Source organism: Dermacentor variabilis, chromosome 7 (assembly GCF_050947875.1).
Source record: "Dermacentor variabilis isolate Ectoservices chromosome 7, ASM5094787v1, whole genome shotgun sequence".
In the NCBI taxonomy this organism is placed as follows: Eukaryota; Metazoa; Arthropoda; class Arachnida; order Ixodida; family Ixodidae; genus Dermacentor; species Dermacentor variabilis.
Window position 1 is genome coordinate 134,636,674 of NC_134574.1, and position 17,699 is coordinate 134,654,372.

The 17,699-nt window shown below is 43.3% G+C and overlaps 1 protein-coding gene and 1 long non-coding RNA gene across 2 annotated transcripts in view; one reads left to right on the plus strand and one right to left on the minus strand.

Annotated features, from left to right (window-relative positions):
• LOC142587944 (tissue factor pathway inhibitor-like) overlaps window positions 1–17,699 on the plus strand; it is a 75,320-nt gene that overhangs the window by 34,762 nt on the left and 22,859 nt on the right. The gene's annotated exons all lie outside the window — the stretch shown is intronic.
• Window positions 13,390–17,247, minus strand: LOC142587147 (uncharacterized). Its single transcript, XR_012829370.1, has 3 exons — window positions 17,066–17,247; window positions 16,225–16,315; window positions 13,390–13,455 (listed from the first exon to the last, which is right to left on the minus strand). It is a non-coding gene; the product is annotated as an uncharacterized LOC142587147 (long non-coding RNA).

The window sequence follows — 17,699 nt, forward strand, 5'->3', positions numbered from 1 at the left end:
CTGGCGTGCCCCAATCGGCCCTCTCCTGTTTCTCATTTATAATAATGATTTTCCGCAATGCGTGACCTCTGACACTCACTTAATCGCTGATGATTGTGTAGTCTTGCGTGAAATTATTGGCCAAAATGATGTTACGATCCTTCTAAACGATATCAACTGTAGATATAACTGGTGCAAAGTCTGGCTGATGTAACACAACGAAATGTAAAGTATTACGTATCTCCTGTACAACTTGCTCGACATCCTACTTGCTCGAGAATTCCGCTCTCGAATCCGTAACATCCAATTACTGCTTAGGTGTCCACATAACCTCCTCGCTTACATGGTCTCTTCAGATTAGCAAAATAATGAGCAATGCAAACCGCTCGTTAGGTTACCTCGGGCGCAATTTTTCATCTATTCCTGTTTCTTTAAAAGTCCTCCTTTACAAATCTTTAGTCCGAAGTAAACTCGATTATGCCTCTCCGATCTAGGACCCCAGCACTGCTATATTAACCTCTGCCCTCGACCTTGTCCAAAATATTTCTGGCCGCTTTATTCTAATAAACTACAGTAGTACTGCCAGTATCACATTAATGAAACAGTCTCTACATCTTGCGTCACTCGCCTGTCGCCGCATGTTTTCTCGCCTATGTCTCTTCCACAAAATATACTACAATCCCGCCCTACACAAGAACCTTATTCTTCCTCCATCATACATTTCCCCTCGTTTCAATCATGCACGAAAGGTGGGAATAATATCGTGCTTAGCGCAAACATGTTATCAATCATTTGTACCCTGCACCTCACAGGACTGCAACCAGCTTCCGAGATCAGTCATGTCCACTGCTCACTATTCCCAGTTTCATAATGTTCTAAACACAAGTGTATTGCAGTGTAACTAACCAGGCATGTAATTGTATTTTTTATCGGTCAATTGCTTAAATTTTGTAGCTTCCCGCGTTTATCTCATCTCTTTAGCTAACATTGTATTTACAGAAGAAAACCTGTATCGCGTCTTTTTTCCATTATTTCCACACCCCTCTGTAATGCCTCTGGCCCCGAGGGTAATACTAAGAAATAAATAAATAAAATATACAGAGCTAGATGGCGCACCCCACCGCTGGGTTCGAAAGGGGGCGCTCATAACATCCATCCATCCATTTACCCGAAGTGCGAGAGAGGAACCAGGTGGCAGATGAATGCGTTTCGCAGTGTTCGCGCACATGTGGGGAGGGGGGGGGGGCATGCATTTCGGAGGCCACGTGCAGGCTTCGCGGAACAGTTGATGCATTTGATGTTCTAATCGTGTGCTTCACTATCAAGCCTGCCTAGGAGTGTTCCTGCCATGGTAAGCAGATCAACCCGATGCGAAGCAAGTAGGGCGTGTTAGGGAAATGCTGCTTTAACGTCCACACACCACCTACGAATGACACCTTTTTGTTGCAAATTACATTAGCGGTAAATAATAAATTGTTCGTAAGACCAAAGCTCTCATTCATGCCTGCGTAGCACATATGAAGAGCATGTGGCTTGTACTTCTGTTCCCGATGACCGTGGCGCTTAATTTGCACCCAAGACACACTGTGAAGCCTTAGTGACAAGGGCCAACTACTGACTACCAAAAGCTGGCGCTTCGTCATTACAGTTTAGAAGCAATATTACTCAGAAAAACGACCTCAGATTTCTATCTGGTCACTTTTTGATTAAGGCAAACTGGCGAGAGTTGTCACATTTCTTGTGCACTGGAAAGACGGACATTGATTACGGGAGCTGAAAATACGTCATGGCCGCCATGCGTTGTTTACATTATAATTGTGCCTCTCGCTAGCAAGCATCAACTTTCCACAGTGCGATTGAAGGAATTGTGGGCACAGTTCAATGTTAACGACCTGGCTGCGTCGCTCACTGCTAGAGCGTTCAAAGGGAAACCTCCGACGTAGCCTCGAACAGTTTCGGGAGATACGACAAAGCGGCGGCTCAGCATTTCCTGATGCTACACAGTTCATCGCAAAATAGTGCTGGCGGACGGTGGGATGGTGTTGACAATAATTTCAAATTAAGATTTCGAGTTAAAATCAGCGCTATGAGCGAACTTACTTCTTTGTATAACATTATTCGGCCACGTACTCTCCCGAACAATGATAAACTGAAGACAGTCGGACGACCGTGTAATGAATGAATGTTTGATGTTTTATGGCGCAAGGGCCATGTAAGGCCAAAGAGCGCCATGTCCATGGTAATGAGTCTGCAGTGTAATTATGAGTTCTATGAAGTTGGTGTGACGTGGCTGTAAAGGGGCCGTAAAAATGGTCGCTCTAAAGTGCGTAAAATCTCTATAATAAGATAATGGCAATGACGTGTGACGTGTACTATGAACATTAGGATGCATTTAAAAAGAATCATACGATGGGTAAAAATATATCATGTTATTAGATATGCTAGAGCACTACTGCCTCCTTAGAGCCCTTGAAACAAAAGGGGCTGGAGGCATGTGCTATGCGAAACAATTATCGCAGCGGCATCCTCTGGATCGAGGATGCTCTACGAATTTAATGGGCTTATAACGTGTAGAACGACATCGTTTAAGAAGTTGAGGACTGCCTTGGTGTTAAAAAGTGGTTCCTTACCAAGAAACATAGACGGGTGTAGAGGGATGTAATAATGGTATGCAAGCGGAAAATGTTTCTTTTTGATTCGTCTTTCGGACACTCTAAGAGGACGTGGAGGACGGTCAGCCTCTCACTACATCGTCCACAGGTTAGGGGTTCATTTCCCGTAAGCAGAATATTGTGGGCACCAAATGAATGCCCTATTCTGAGGCGACAGAGTAGGACATCTGTTCGCCAAGATTTCGTTGGAGAGGGCTAGAACCTAACTGTGGCTTTATAACATGCAGTTTATTATTTATTTCTGCGTTCCACATGCGTTGCCAGTATTGTCGCAGTTTCTTTCTTAAGAAAGGCTTCAGATCTGTGACAGGGACTGCAGCCGTGGGAAAAGTGGTTAGTGATGCGAGTGATGTGGCCAATTTGTCAGCTAGTACATTGCCCTCGATGCCTCTATGGCCAGGTACCCAGAATATTACTACGTGCCGATGTGATAGATAAATATTGCATAAGAGCGAGCAAAGTTCAATGACAACAGGATTTGTATGCTTTTGTAAGGAAATCAGAGCTTTTACACGACCTAACGAGTCTGTAAATACTATTGCTCTATGGAGTTTTAATTTATTTATGTGTTTTACTGCAGACAGTACTGCATAGGCTTCTGCAGGGAAGACACTTGTTAAGGGATTCAATACGTCAGATTCAGAATATGAGCGACCAACAGCAGCATAAATACACCAGCATGTGATTTTGACGCATCTTTGTAGAATTCTGAGCACGAGTGCTTCGGTTAAGTTCACGGAAATGCATAGCGAATTCGAAGTCAGGTACGTGCTTTGTGACCTCTACAAAGGACATGTCACAATCTATCTCCTGCCACTCCCTGGGCGGTAATGGCTTAGCTGGAGGCATAAGGCGATGTTCGAGAACTGGGACATCCATTTCTTCGCTAAGTTCTCTTGCACGGAGTGACAAAGGAAGTCTCATGAAGGGTGTATTACGAAAAAGTGTTTCGCAGGTCAAGTCGTTTACGTTGTGAAACACGGATGTTCTTTATTAGATCGCACTTTGAGAGAGTATGTGACGCTGACGTGTGTTCGCTGAAAATGGAGTGACCACTCATCTGACTCTACATATAGACTTTCTACAGGGCTTGTTCTAAATGCGCCAGTGGCCAGGCGCATACGCAGATGATGAACAGGGTCTAACATCTTTAGCGCGCTCGGTGTGGCATAGTGATAAACCACGTCACCCTAGTCAAGTGTTGATCGAACTAGGCTCCTGTAAAGAGTCAACAGGCACCTTCTGTCGCTACCCCATGTAGTGTGGGACAGAACTGTAAGTAAGTTCATGGTTTTTAGACATTTTTCTTTAAGACATTTTATGTGTGAAATGGAAGTGAGCCTGGAGTAAAGAATAACACCTAGAAATGTGTGCTCTTTGTTGAAGGGAATTTGTTGTACACGCAGTTCTACACAAGGATCAGGGATGAGGCCTCTCTTTCTTGTGAAGAGAATACAAGAACTTTTGTGGGGCTTCACTTTAAATCCAATTTAGTCTGACCATTTTGACACCTTGTTTAAGCCCTGCTGTACCTGTCTTTCACATAGTGTGAGGTTGCAGGATTTGAAGCCTATTTGTATATCGTCTACGTATGTGCAATAAAAATTGCCGGTGGCAGTGAAGCACGTAGCGTGTTCATCTTAACGATATAGAGAGTGCAGCTGAGGACGCCTCCCTGGGGTACATCAGTTTACTGCGTAAAAAGACGTGACCGTGCATTACAAACTTTTACACGGAAGGTACGATTGGAGAAATAGCTTTCAATTATTTTCAACATGCTTCCACGGATGCCCATTCCCGACAAGTCTCACAAGATCCCGTAACGCCATGTTGTGTCATATGCCTTCACCATATCGAGGAATATCGACAGGAAATACCGTTTGTGTACAAATTCATCCCGGATATATTCTTCAATACGCACAAGATGATCGGTAGTCGATTGCCCTTGTCTGAAGCCAAACTGATAGGGATCGAGCATATTGTTGAGTTCAAGGAAACGTACGAGTCTGCGATTAACAATTCTTCAAAAAGCTTACACAGACAATTTGTAAGAGCTATCGGACGACAACTTGCTGCCAAGGAAGGGTCTTTTCCCTGCTTCAGAACAGGAACCACAATCGCTTCTTTCGATGTAGATGGTAGGTACCTCGCAGCCCAAATGGTGTTGAAAAGTTTGAGTAGTGTAACTTGTGTGTCAGTATGTAAGTTTCTGATCATGTCATACATGACTCTGTCAGGTCCCGGTGCAGTGCTTTTGCATGTGTTGAAGGCAGCGCTCAACTCCCCAATACTGAAAGGCCGGTTATAGGGTTCATTCTGTCTGGATTTTCGTATGTCTGGCTTACATTCTTCTGTTTGTTTATATTTGAGAAAGGATTGAGAACAATGGGTTGAGGTCGACACGCTCTCAAAATGCTGTCAACCAAAGCCATCATATGTCTGTTTCGCACTTTGACAGGAATGTGAAGTAGGCTAGAGCAAGTTAAATAAACAGTCTCAGTTGTGATCATCGGGTCGGACTGATCACCCTTGTTTATTGGTTTTTGTCGTTGGAGACTCTTGAGCGTCCGAAAGTAGGAGGACAGGGTTGCTGTCGACATTATTGACCCCACCTCTGGGAGCGTGCCAACAGAAGTCCTCTGTGCCGCCTGCAAGACAGCTCGGTTTTAGATGATTATGGCTTGACCAATCCATGCCGGACCGTCTGAAGTGACTTATATAGGTCTTATATTTTCTTCTGAAGTAGATGGTATGTCGTGAAGGCACTCGAGGAACCCATCCATAGTTTTAGGTGATTGTTTAGAACAATAAATGAACTTGAAATTTTATGAGAACAGAATATAAACTGTCATTTCTTAAATCAACGTAGTGCATGTAAGCATTGGTCTCATTGTTATGAAATTAAGAGTTACCATGCGCGTTACTACTCGATATTGTTATATGGCATTGGTAGCTATGTGACTGACAAGACGGCGTAGACAAGAGCTACAACGAGCGACTGGTTTCTAATTTGAAAATTGTAAGTTCAAATCCTCGTCCAGTACACTGAATATCAAGGCTTGTGGAGGCGCCTGATAGCGGCAAAACATACCGAGAGTCAGTGGGGCTATACTAGTCTAGTCGCAATCAAATTAGGAAGGCCTACTAAGCTTTAACAAAAGACGCTCCTTCTCCAGAACAGGAATTGGGCTCTCTGGCGCAGTATCCCGCCACCACTTCCCTCATGTCTCCAACAATTACCCATGTTTTTCAGTGCCCAGCAGCTTCGGGAATCTTACTAAGGCGGCGGTCAGGTCTCTTACGAAGCAGAGGGTTCTAAGAATCTCTGGACACAGACAGGCCACCGCTGGGAACTGAACCTGTCAACATTCAACATACGAACCCTCTCGAGTGGAGTCAGCTTACCAAGACTATTTGAGGGATTATCAGGCATTTTGTGGGATATTATTTGCCTTAGCCATGTTAGCTTAGCAATCTGTTCCGATTGAAATTTACAGCGATAAGTGTTGTCTTTTAGTCTCTTTCTTTCTTAAAACAGGATGTGGGGAACTTTGTTTCTTTTCTTAATCAACAGCACCTTCTTAATCAACTAATTAAAGAAGTTCTCAAATATTATATTTAGATGAAAGTGTCAACGACAAAATTGTAGAGCGACATGAAAAACTCCCGATAGAGTTTTCTCTTTCTCAATAGGCGACACATAAAAGTGTTTTTCCGAGCGTGAAAGAAGCCCCCTAATACACACATTTTGGAGCGCGACTGGCCACTTGATGAACTTTGCGTGTTTTGGAAGCCCTCTTTCACGTTCGGAAAAACACTTTTATGTAGCACGCATCGAGCAGCATAAAGCTGTATCGGGAGTTTTTCATGTTGCTCTACAATTATCTCATTACCGCTTTTCATCTAACCATATTATTTGTAATTTTGATGCATAATTAGGACTAATAAGCTAATTTGGCGGAATTTGAGGGCAAACAACTTTGCCTATGATCAGTAGAGCTAAGTGGCATTTGCATATCTTTAAAGTTTCCCTAAAACTAGCTGGGACGCCATGTATATGTATTGCATACAGGAAAATATATTTACATAGATAACTGCGGCACAGAACATTCCTATATATAGAAAGAAAAAACGAGGAATCACTGCGGTTTCAACGTTTTACCACTCAAATGATTCCAGTCTTCTATTGTGCGTGGAAAATATTTTCATTTCTTGCTGCATATGAAAACGCGAGGAATTGGTATATTATGCGGTTTTTCTTGAGTATGCTACGGAAAGTCAATATGGCTCCTTTATGTAAACAATAAAATGGCAATTTTTTTGTCAATATGAATGATTGTATCTCGGACAGTGGTCTCTCAGTTCACTTTTTTCTAATAGGTCACTCTTCGATCTGCCGAAAGAAACTGATTAAGATAAAGAAAGGGGCATATGTTTTACTTCTTGTTTATTGATGTCGATTTTGTAAGAGGGTCCCAGTTTATCCGTCATAGTCTAATATTGGCTATAAAAGATACTTGTACGCCATTACTCGGTCGCAATTTGGAACGGATAATTTTGAAGCACGCCTCGTAAAACGGAAGAAATTATTTGCATTTGTGACAGCATAAGTAACATGCTTGTTCCAGTTTAGATTGCTCGAGATCTGATAACCTATTTTCATGTAGTTACTTGGGATGTATAACATTCGCACTTTTTCACGACAGCGAAATGTTTTGTTTTTACGAGTTATCTTCGTAAGCACTTTTTTAACATAGGTTATTACCTTTTTGTACTTTTCGTGCCATGCGACAAGATTCTGTAATATCTTACAGGTAGGAAATAGATATCGTTACCTACCGCGCTCGATACCTGGTTGTCGGATGACTAGTGTAGAGCTGTTGAGCGAAATGTGGCCTCATCGCGCTGGCACCACTAATAATAGCGTTTGATGAAACTGCTTGCAATAGAGCGCATGCAATTAACCACAATATATTTTTAATTTATTAGCTAACACAAAATAAAACTAAACCCAGAACAGAAAAGAGCTGCAGGCATATGGCCAGTGCGACATCTATATACAACTTGACAAAAGGCGGGGCATGTTTGTCAAGAATGAGACACTGAATTCAAACATTTTTTGGCGTTCTAGCGTGAGATGATTGCCTAAAATATTCTTCATAAGGAAACACCAATTCCACCGAACTTAATAATAATATACATGGAATAATGTGAGGTAACAACCAAGCTCCGCGATTATTGTTGTGCATTGCGACTAATGCAAGGATGTTTTTATATAACAGGTGCAAGTGACACAAATCCTTCCATCTGCCAACTCAACCCTGATACAGGACGCTGCAGAGGTAGCTTTCCACGTTGGTACTTCAACCACAATAATTCTACTTGCTACCCCTTTACCTATGGTGGGTGTCGAGGCAATGAGAACCGTTTTTACAACTGCACGGAATGTATGAAAGCGTGCAATGGTAAGTGGTATGCGAAATCTATGCCAGGTTTGTCACAGTAACTATGCGGGTCTGTAAGAAGTTAGTTCACAAGAGGAAAGCTAATCGGCTTCTTCAAAGTAGTCTTCTAGAAAAATGCACACATTTGCTGCTTTTTACGCTGGTTGTATGGTAACCAAGTAGTTTTGCAGAATCATACTAAAGAAACGTTGGCGAAAAAATATTCAAAAATAAAATCGAGTCTGCTGTGTCAGAACACTGCGCCTTTAAGTATGCGGAACGATTCATCAGAACATTTTTAGGCGTGGCAGTGTATCTCTACAAAAAGAACATTGATATTCGTACACCGAGAAGGCAATATTGTACAGCTCCTGCTCCTCTTAAACACCATGCGTAATCAACGCGTATTTTGATCTAACTAACGTTGATCTGTTCATGAGTGGTATCGGCAGAGATTCAATGCTGGATCATCAGTTCTCGGAAATGACTGCTGCCCTACAAAGTATTTTAATATGTAGCCCTATAGAGGTGTTCGCGTCCCTCAAGTTATTCCACGCATGTCACTAGTTATGTCAGCCAGTGAAGTGGAGCACACTTGTGGTCTTCGGTTGCTCTGAGAATAATAGGCACAACGGCTGATGTTATTTGCGCGTCACACATTGCCTTTAATATGTGGCGAGTGTGCAGAGTAAAGAGCGGCTGGAAGCATACTGAATTGCAGGCGCTTTTGAAAGAGAAGACCCTGGTAATAATTATTGATGAAGGAACTCACCTAGACGGGACGATCCGTATGCAAAGTAAACGGATCAAGGAGGGGGCCACAACCACTACATTTCCAAAGCTCGCCGTTGATATAAAGCGAGTGGTTCCTTCAAGCGTCATAGGCGTAATTGCGGCTAGCTGGTTGAAAGAGTTGCCGTGGTTTGGCCCGAGCTCTTCATATAGTTCCAATCATAAGCTGGTCATACGCATGCATTAGTATAGACAAGAATGAAAACCTAAGGAGTACTTCACTAGCTGCAAGTAGATTCGAAACTGCTTCAAGAGCCTTGAAAGTGAACGATCCAAAAAATGCGGCTGCCTCGAAGAACGCTGGCAGGTTGCCAAGCGTCAATTGCTGATTGTGTGCTGAGTGGGCCGGGAGCGACTACCATTGCACTAAAAGGAAACTCCAACACAATTTTGCATGTAGGTAGAAGACATAGAGAAGCCTTTATGCAACATTTCACGTTTCAGATAAGAGTGCTTGTAAGGAGTAATGCTCAAAAAAGAAGCCATTTTTGTATCAAAACTGAAAGAAAATGGCACATTACCATATATTAAACGAAAATACATAGTTTCACGTGCCAAATCCATGAAAGGCACGTCGTGCAGGGAGAGCCCGAAAATATCGACGACTTGTGGTACTTTAACATCTACCTAAATCTACGTACACTGGTTTTTTCGCATTGCGCCCTCATGAAAATGCTGCCGCCGTTGCCGGCGATTCGATCGTGCGGCAATCGAACAATGTTGCAATTTCATAGGGGATTAAGGCGAATTCGAATTGGGGTGTATCGCAAAAAGTAGAAAGTCATTTTAGCACATGCTCCAGAGGGTTAAAGCTCGCTCACGACACATTCATTTATTTGACATTCTTATTCGAATGAAATGTTACTTCGTGCTACATGTTTTCTCCCAGCAAACCACGTGTCTTCTACTGCCATAAATAACTCTATGTCACTTAACTGTCTCTTAATTAAATTGGCCTAATTAATACCAATGTAGTATGAAGGGCTGCCACCAATGGTTGCGGTTTCCAGCATTAAATGGGACAACATCAATTTTGGTGCCATGGAATTTTGGTCCACCAAAGGCCTAGGGTTTGACTCCCACTGAAGGTTTCGGGTTCAAGTGCCTTCATGAATTTTGCATTTGTTGCGGCGCGATTACCCCCTTCAAAGGCGGTGAAGAAGACTGCTCAGGGGCACGCAGCGTGAGGATAGAACACGCTGGCGCTCTGGACAACCGCGCCCGCTCCCGGTATGCCGCCGCCACATGCCTGGCTGGTCAAAATAAACCGCGACTACCTCTTCGACCCTCTTTCCACAAATAGGTGACACCGGACGACCGAGCCCAGCCTTGCCAGCGTTGGCGTGGCAACTCAACCTATGCGGGTGACGTGGCCTCACGTGGTCCGGGAGAAGTCCCGCGGCTGTACAGTGCCTAGGAATTCTACATCGACCTGCTGGACACCTGCTTCCTACCGCGGTACAGCCCATTTCGTAACAACAAGATTCAATACCCTGGCGGCGTTCCAGGCTGCCAGGGTATTCCAGCTGCCATCACACCCGGCCCTGATCTACGAACGAAGACTTGCGAGCAGCCGTCATTGCTCATCACGCCACCTTGAGTGCTCAGTAAGAACTGTTCTCGCTCTTCTTACCGCCGCGTGATTACAGGACTTGTCCCACATCGTCTGCGCCCGCCCGTGCCGATTGTCAGCACGTGCAGGGCCCACCAACGAAGCTCTTTTCGGTCCGTGAACCTCCGCATTTTACGACCCATGAGCGACTTCGGGCTTTCGCATTAAAAAGAAGTCGTCAGAAATGGTATCCGGCCGTAATAGCCTTTTCTTCTTCCAGCAACCTCGTTCAGTGCTGAAAGATCGCTCAAGCCAGATGGTGCTTTTTTCGTTGTTTTTGTGGCGTTACGCATTTAAAATCAGTGTTCGGCTAAACAACATGCTCCGATACTTTGTCAGCATTAATAATTCCTGCAGGCCCATGTCACGATGGCTGTCCATGAGACTGCAATTGACATTTAATCGAAGAGGCAGCACGCCGCATCGATTTATGGTCTCTAATGGTTTTACCGAGCATTCCTTGGTTCGACTGTGTACGAGAATAACTGTCTCCGGTATCAGCCCACATTTATCTGGCACTCACTTTCCACAGCCGTTATTGAGCATGACAGCTACGCAGTTGCTATGATAAAAAGTGGAAGAAAGAATTACTTTGATACACAGGCAAAGGCGGCATGACCGTGACCGCCTGACAACACGGAATGGCGATTCTGAAATGATGACATCTGCGTGAAGAGAATGAAATTACGATGAGTGTCTGAGAACAATCCCCGTATGATGATGAAATTAAAACAACCGGATGACAAGCTGGAATGAAAACGATGGTGTGACCGACCGAGCGACCGACCGACCGACCGACCGACCGAACGACCGACCGCCTGGCTGCCTGCCTGCCTGCCTGCCTGCCTGCCTGCCTGCACTGGCCTGGACTGGCCTGGACAGGGCTGGACTAGGCTGACTGAAAGCGCCTTAATTTCGCAAAGAATGCTAATCGCATTAAAATTAGCTGGGAAGACCACGTAATGCATAGGGCGGATAATCGGCTGTGTATGAGTGATACCGAATGGATGCTACGAAAAGGTAAGCGCGATAAAAGGTTCCAAAGGATTTTGTAATGCAATAAAATTTGAAAATTTGCAGGCGACAATTTAAAACAGCTAGCACAAGACAGAGGTGATTAGAAATCCCTGGGCAAGGCCTTCCTCCTGAAGTGTACATATACGTCCATAATCATCATGATGCCGAAGGTAAACTGGTGGCATCTGCTCAAAAGTCTGTGCAGTGATACGAGAGCTATCAATTCAAATATGAGCACGTCAATGCCTGTATAATATTGTTTCTTTTTTTGACAGGTGGCGCAAACACATCTGAGGTCTGTAAAATTTTGGTAAAGCACGCTGACCAAGATGGCTCAGGGAATATCGAAACATGACCGGCAAACACAACTGAATATGGGCTATGTGACTACGAGTGTTATAGACATGGGCAATAAAAATTAATTTTTGGTATTACAGGGGCATCCTTACTGTCATAACCCGAAGATTTCCGGTGGTATATATGTGCAGTTATTTATGATTGGTGCACGAGTGTACACAATACTCTCTCAATACTGGCTCTACTAAAAGCTCCTTATGTGTTTTGTGTACCTTAAACAGTCACAAAAGCTTTGTTGAAAAAAAATGATGGGGTGTACATACCAAAACACTTTTTTGATTATGAGGCAGCTTACGTCGAATACACCCTTGCTATGTACTCCAACTGAAGTTGTTACCGCAATGCTTGGGCACCATATGAACGTAACAATCAACAACTTTGAGCAGAATATTAACAGCACTAAATGAACTGGCCCTTGAAGATCCTTGATCTGAAATCCTCAACGACTTGTTGTGGCATTTAATCTGTCGAGCTCAATCTGTATTCTCAAAAGCTGGCTCTCGGCCATAATTTCTCTAAACGCAACATCAGCTTAAATCTCAATATAGGGTTGACCTGTAAATAAAGTGCATAATGCATGGCATATATCATGAACACTCCTACATGTTAACCAGAGGGTTCACTCATGCAGCCATGAAATTGTGATGCAGACACGATATATTGAAGCTGGTTTTGTGAAGTGTTTCATGCTTCCAAGGCTTCTTCTCCAGTTGTGAAAGCTGTCTCCACTAGCTAAATAAGCGATGAGAATAAAAAAGAACTTCATCATGCTCACAATACCTTGGCCATTTGCAAGTAAACAGCAGCCTTTTTGGGCGTTCAGGTTGCCTGGTGCATATCTACTATGCCACAGTACTTGCGTTACCCAGTACCAGCCACATTAAAATGCAATGTGTTCAGAGCCCTTTCCCTCTGTTTTTCTGCTTTGGAAACAGTTTACCATGTGTTCAGTAGGCGTCGAGAAAGGGGACAGAAAACACTGTGCACCACTGATTTCTAATATGTTTCGCTGGATGCAGCACACCGCACTGGATGCAGGTGAAGCCAGTGGAAATGCGGTGTCATGCAGTCGTTTGTCCTGGAGGCAGGGCATATGGTGGACTAACTAGTGCGTGCGGTCCGATAATATTGTTGCCGAAAAACCTTTCTTTGTGGTTTTTCACATTTTAGGAGGTGTCTACATGTCTGGTAAGCGCTTTTAGGACAATCTGAACCCGTATACGATAGTGTTCTCTTACGTCAAGTTTTTTCTCATTTACCAGTGTTTCCATTGCACGCCACTTATGTTAGCGACACTGTAGACACTGCAATAGAAAAAATCTGGACACCTCGAAACACTGCTTGGGTAGATTATGGCACATCAGGCAGGCATGTTAGGGGAAGAAATGTCACACACCCGTGCAAACGAAGTGCTGCCGCAAAGTTGTGCAGCACCAACTTCCGGGACAAGGTTGGCTTCAGTCAAGGGTGCTCGATGTGCTGTCCAAATCCTGTAGTAGAGATCAGTGATGTGGAGCCTTTTATACTGGCTGTCTTTTCTGGTCGGAACCTTGGCAACAGCTTTCGCCATACTTTTTTGAACCTGCAACATGTGCAGAGAAAGTCACATCACCATGCGTTGATTGTATGGCTTTGCTGTTCTACACATTCTATCAAATCATTAAATAATACAGTTCGCACATTTTTACTACTGTATATAGACAGTCTAGTTGCTAGACACGCGAAACATTACCATCCCTCTGACAGAATGCAACAATAGAAGCGTACACTGTAAAGCTACACTAAAATTAAAATTGATGTGACAGTATGAGCATACAGTATGCTTGCTGTATGCTCTTGCCCTGTGTCAAGTAAAAGTTAATTGTCAATCATTTATGGTGTATTTTTTATTTATTCTGGGTCATCAAACTGTACAATCAATGTTCCAAGTTTACACAATGTTGGCTTTTGATTGCCTATGTGGCCCGTTTCCTACTTACGCATGCAGTAATACCACTGTAATAAGGAAAAAGACTGAGAAAAAGAAATGCCGTGATAATCTTCCACATTTGCTAAGGGCCGGAGCAATGGCCAATAGCATGTGGTTGAAGCTACATAAATACTCAGTTTTCACACAGCTTAATTTTTCAGCAAGTAATAAAGAGGTATGCTGTGCACCTCTGCATGAACAATAAATTCTGACTACTTGACACTGCACTAAGGCTGCTGCTTGGTATTGTTCGGCAGTTCGCTTTGGTTTACTGATATACAAAACTGTTTAGGTACCAGTAGTTTACTTTGCGATAAAATGGAGCTTGGAGCACTGGTTATTTGCGCATAAATAATGTGACAGCAAATATAACACAAGGATAGGAATATGGGTCTCTTGGAAAAAGTACGTACACATTATGATTATAATGTGATGTGATGCCACAATGAAACAGAAAGCAACGCATAGAAGTGGACGGAACTTCCATGCCACCAAGGTTATTCGACAGACAGTACTTCAGAAGTGCCTGCAGCACTATGTGTTGGCGGGCTAGTTGGTGTGAATCCATAAATACTTTGTGAAGCGCAAAACAATGGACACAAGAAAGACGACAGCACAAGGCGCTACTCTCAACTGACATTACAGTTTTGCGTCGCTACTTTATAGATTGTAGAATCTAGAAGAACATGCGCAGTGCGCACCATGCGCAGAAGCCGCCAACAACCGATCACAAGAGCGCACTCATGAGACGGGATCCAAAATACCATATTGAGCACTGCACAAGGTTAAAGAAGGCACACAAATGCACTGTGACCCCAATGACTGTATGAAGAAAGCTTCCGATAACTCTCGGGCGGTGGTATCACAGCACTTTTTCAAAATCGTAGTATCACAAAACATGGCTTCGCACTTCCATATTTTACAATGTTGAGCCAAATGGGAACCTGTGGCTGTTCGTATGGATCGCTTATGGTCGCAATGTTTCGTGATACTACGATTTTGAAAAAGAGCCCTGATACCACCGCCAGTTATAGGGAGCTTTCTTCATACAGTCATTGGGGTCACAGTGCATTAGTGTGCTCTCTTTAACCTTATACAGTGCTCAATATGGTTTTTTTTTTGTTTATTCTGTCGCATGAGTGTGCTCTTGTGATCAGATGTTGGTGGTTCCTGCACATGGTATTCACAGCGCATGTTCTTCTACATTCTCCTGTCTACAAAGGACGGACGCAATAAAGTGAAGTCATTTGAGAGCAGCGCCTTGTTCTGGGGGGGGGGGGGGGGGGTCGTCTTTCTTGTATCCATTGTTTTGCGCTAAAAAAGCAATTATGTATTCCTTGTGTGTGTTTGAAGACAGCTCCACACGCAGTGGCGATTCCAGTATTGCTGCCCAGTGGTTTAGCTCTCCGCAGTTTGAAGTGCCACAAAATATAAGGAGAGAAACCTGCATTATAGTCTTGTTGCAAAGAAGAATATAACGCGAAGAGCATTCTGAGGCTAGAAACTACAAAAAAAATTTCATGATGCACCACTGTGCTGGGTTTTATAGCAAAGTCAAATACATTTAGTGTAAATATCCCACTATGATGGTAGGCAATGGTGGTAAACTGCAATAATATAAAAGGTGCCCTAATGTTACAACAAAAGTTGACATTACTTAATAATAGCCCTGTAAAATTTAGCATGCAAGGTCACCACTTGGTTAAACAATAGTGATGTAATATCTATGTACACAAGCATTACCCATGATTTTCTGTCATTGTCCAAATGGCATAAATGAATGGGTAATACCTGTATATATAGATGTTACATCTCTATTGTTTAACCAAGTGGGTAAGCTATGTCTGCCTCATACAAGATTAGAATTAAACCAAAAATTATATATAGTCACCCTAACAGTAACACCTCTTTTGAACTTCACAGTAAGTTGTCGCCTGTTGATGCCAGCCTCCCCCAATGCTAAACTGTGCTGCATGCGTTACAGAGAAATTATAGTGGTATCACTCAACTCTGAAGCTATTCAGGACTGCAGCACTGTAGAAGACATCTACAAATGTCCCATTTCATGTATAACAGCCTTAATTGCTTGCACATCTTAGCAATTGCAAATTAAAATTACTTCTCCTTGTTTAGCATTTTTGCCTGCTAGACCACAATCCAATGTCATCAATATATTACCATACTACCTCAAAGAACCTAATTTAGCTTATAGATTAACACCTTCGCATACTGCCACAGCTGCACTCTGTCATATGCGTTGCAATCATAAAGGAGTGCTTGTCCACCAGCACTCCAATGTCACTAACAGTGATCACCTACACAGCTAAGTATATGGTCATGATTCAGGTAGCAAATAGCTAAGAGAAAAAAATATCCACTCACTTTGAGAGCTACAATACTGCGATAACTTGAGAGAGATGGACCCATTGCAGGCAGCAGACCTCTTCTCAGCTCCAGCACAACAGCAACTTGCCTTTCAGTAAAAGAAAAGGATTGATTAGTAATGATAAGTTACCTTGTTTTTGCTGAGTATCAATACAATCTGACTTTCACGCATATCCACTCTCCGCTTTAGTAATACAACTGAATTATTCGTCAAATAAAAGAGTCTATGGTTATACCATTCGCTTCTCTTGTATGTCCAAATTTTTTCGAACTGATACCCCGTTTACTGCTTGCTTACTGACACGAATGACTTGACTGCCCAGACATCATTCGAAGGAACACGTCTTGCTGCGCCGCAAAAAGTTGCACCAAGGAAACACAGCAGAGCAGCCAGAGCAAAGAACTTTTTTTACTGGTCACAATTAAAACGTGCACCCAAGCAAGAAAGTAACGGTCACAGGTAGTGAGCGACTGCTATTGCCTCCAACGTTTATTTCCGTATTCTAACAGAAGTTCTTGTATCGGATACAGTATGCTCTCAAGCCAAAACAAGCGTCAATACAAGTGCGCAACTGAACGCAGTTTTATTCTACGCTTTAAACGCGAGTGAGCAAAAGGTTAGAAGTACCTCAGGGAAATTGCGATCGAGCCGATCGCGCTACGACTGAAATCGATCTGAAAAGATAAGGTGGTCCCTTTCCCCATTAATGCTTTATTTTTGCCCTAAGACGTTGCATAGTGGTCTTTTGAAACAATGTTTCTGTTCGCGACACCGGCTTACCACATATCATTTTAACACTTACGTTATGCAAATCAAATAAGATTAGAATGGGCTTACCTCATGAGCAAGTTACGAGCGCGCGTAGACTGTTGAACACCCGTTGAGAGCAAGCAGGCTATCCGTGTCCAAGCGCATACGTGCACCCAAACACAGGACAACTTCTTCGATGCCGCAGCGTGCAGAGTTTTGTACACGAAGTGAAAGACATCCAGCGCGAATATCTCCGCGCGATGACGGCAAATGACGAGCGCACAAGCGCACAAAACACAGCGATAAATTCGGAACTTTGCCAATTCGAACGTGCCGAGACCCAAGCAGCGTAACCATCCATCGTTTCTGTTTTTCGCTTCCGATGCGTCAATCTCTCTTCCTTGGGGCCTTGCTCCACTCTTGAGTACAAATCAAGAGTTATTTACGGCAAATTAACAACTTTTAATACACGACACGAAAAGTTCCGGCTGACTACACATGTGCAGCTCCGTCTGCCACTCCTAACGGACGCGCAGCGTGGGCTGCCCCCTGGTGCCGCACTCTGTGAGCGCGGAGAACAGAATAGAATCGGTTTCGTATTCGCATTTCACCTCTAGTTAGTGGAACTGCAATATAATTGCTTGACAATTAATTGAATTCTAAAAGAGGAGAACGCTTTCTCTCCCACAAGTTAGTGCGTTTTATACAAAGAGAGAGAGAA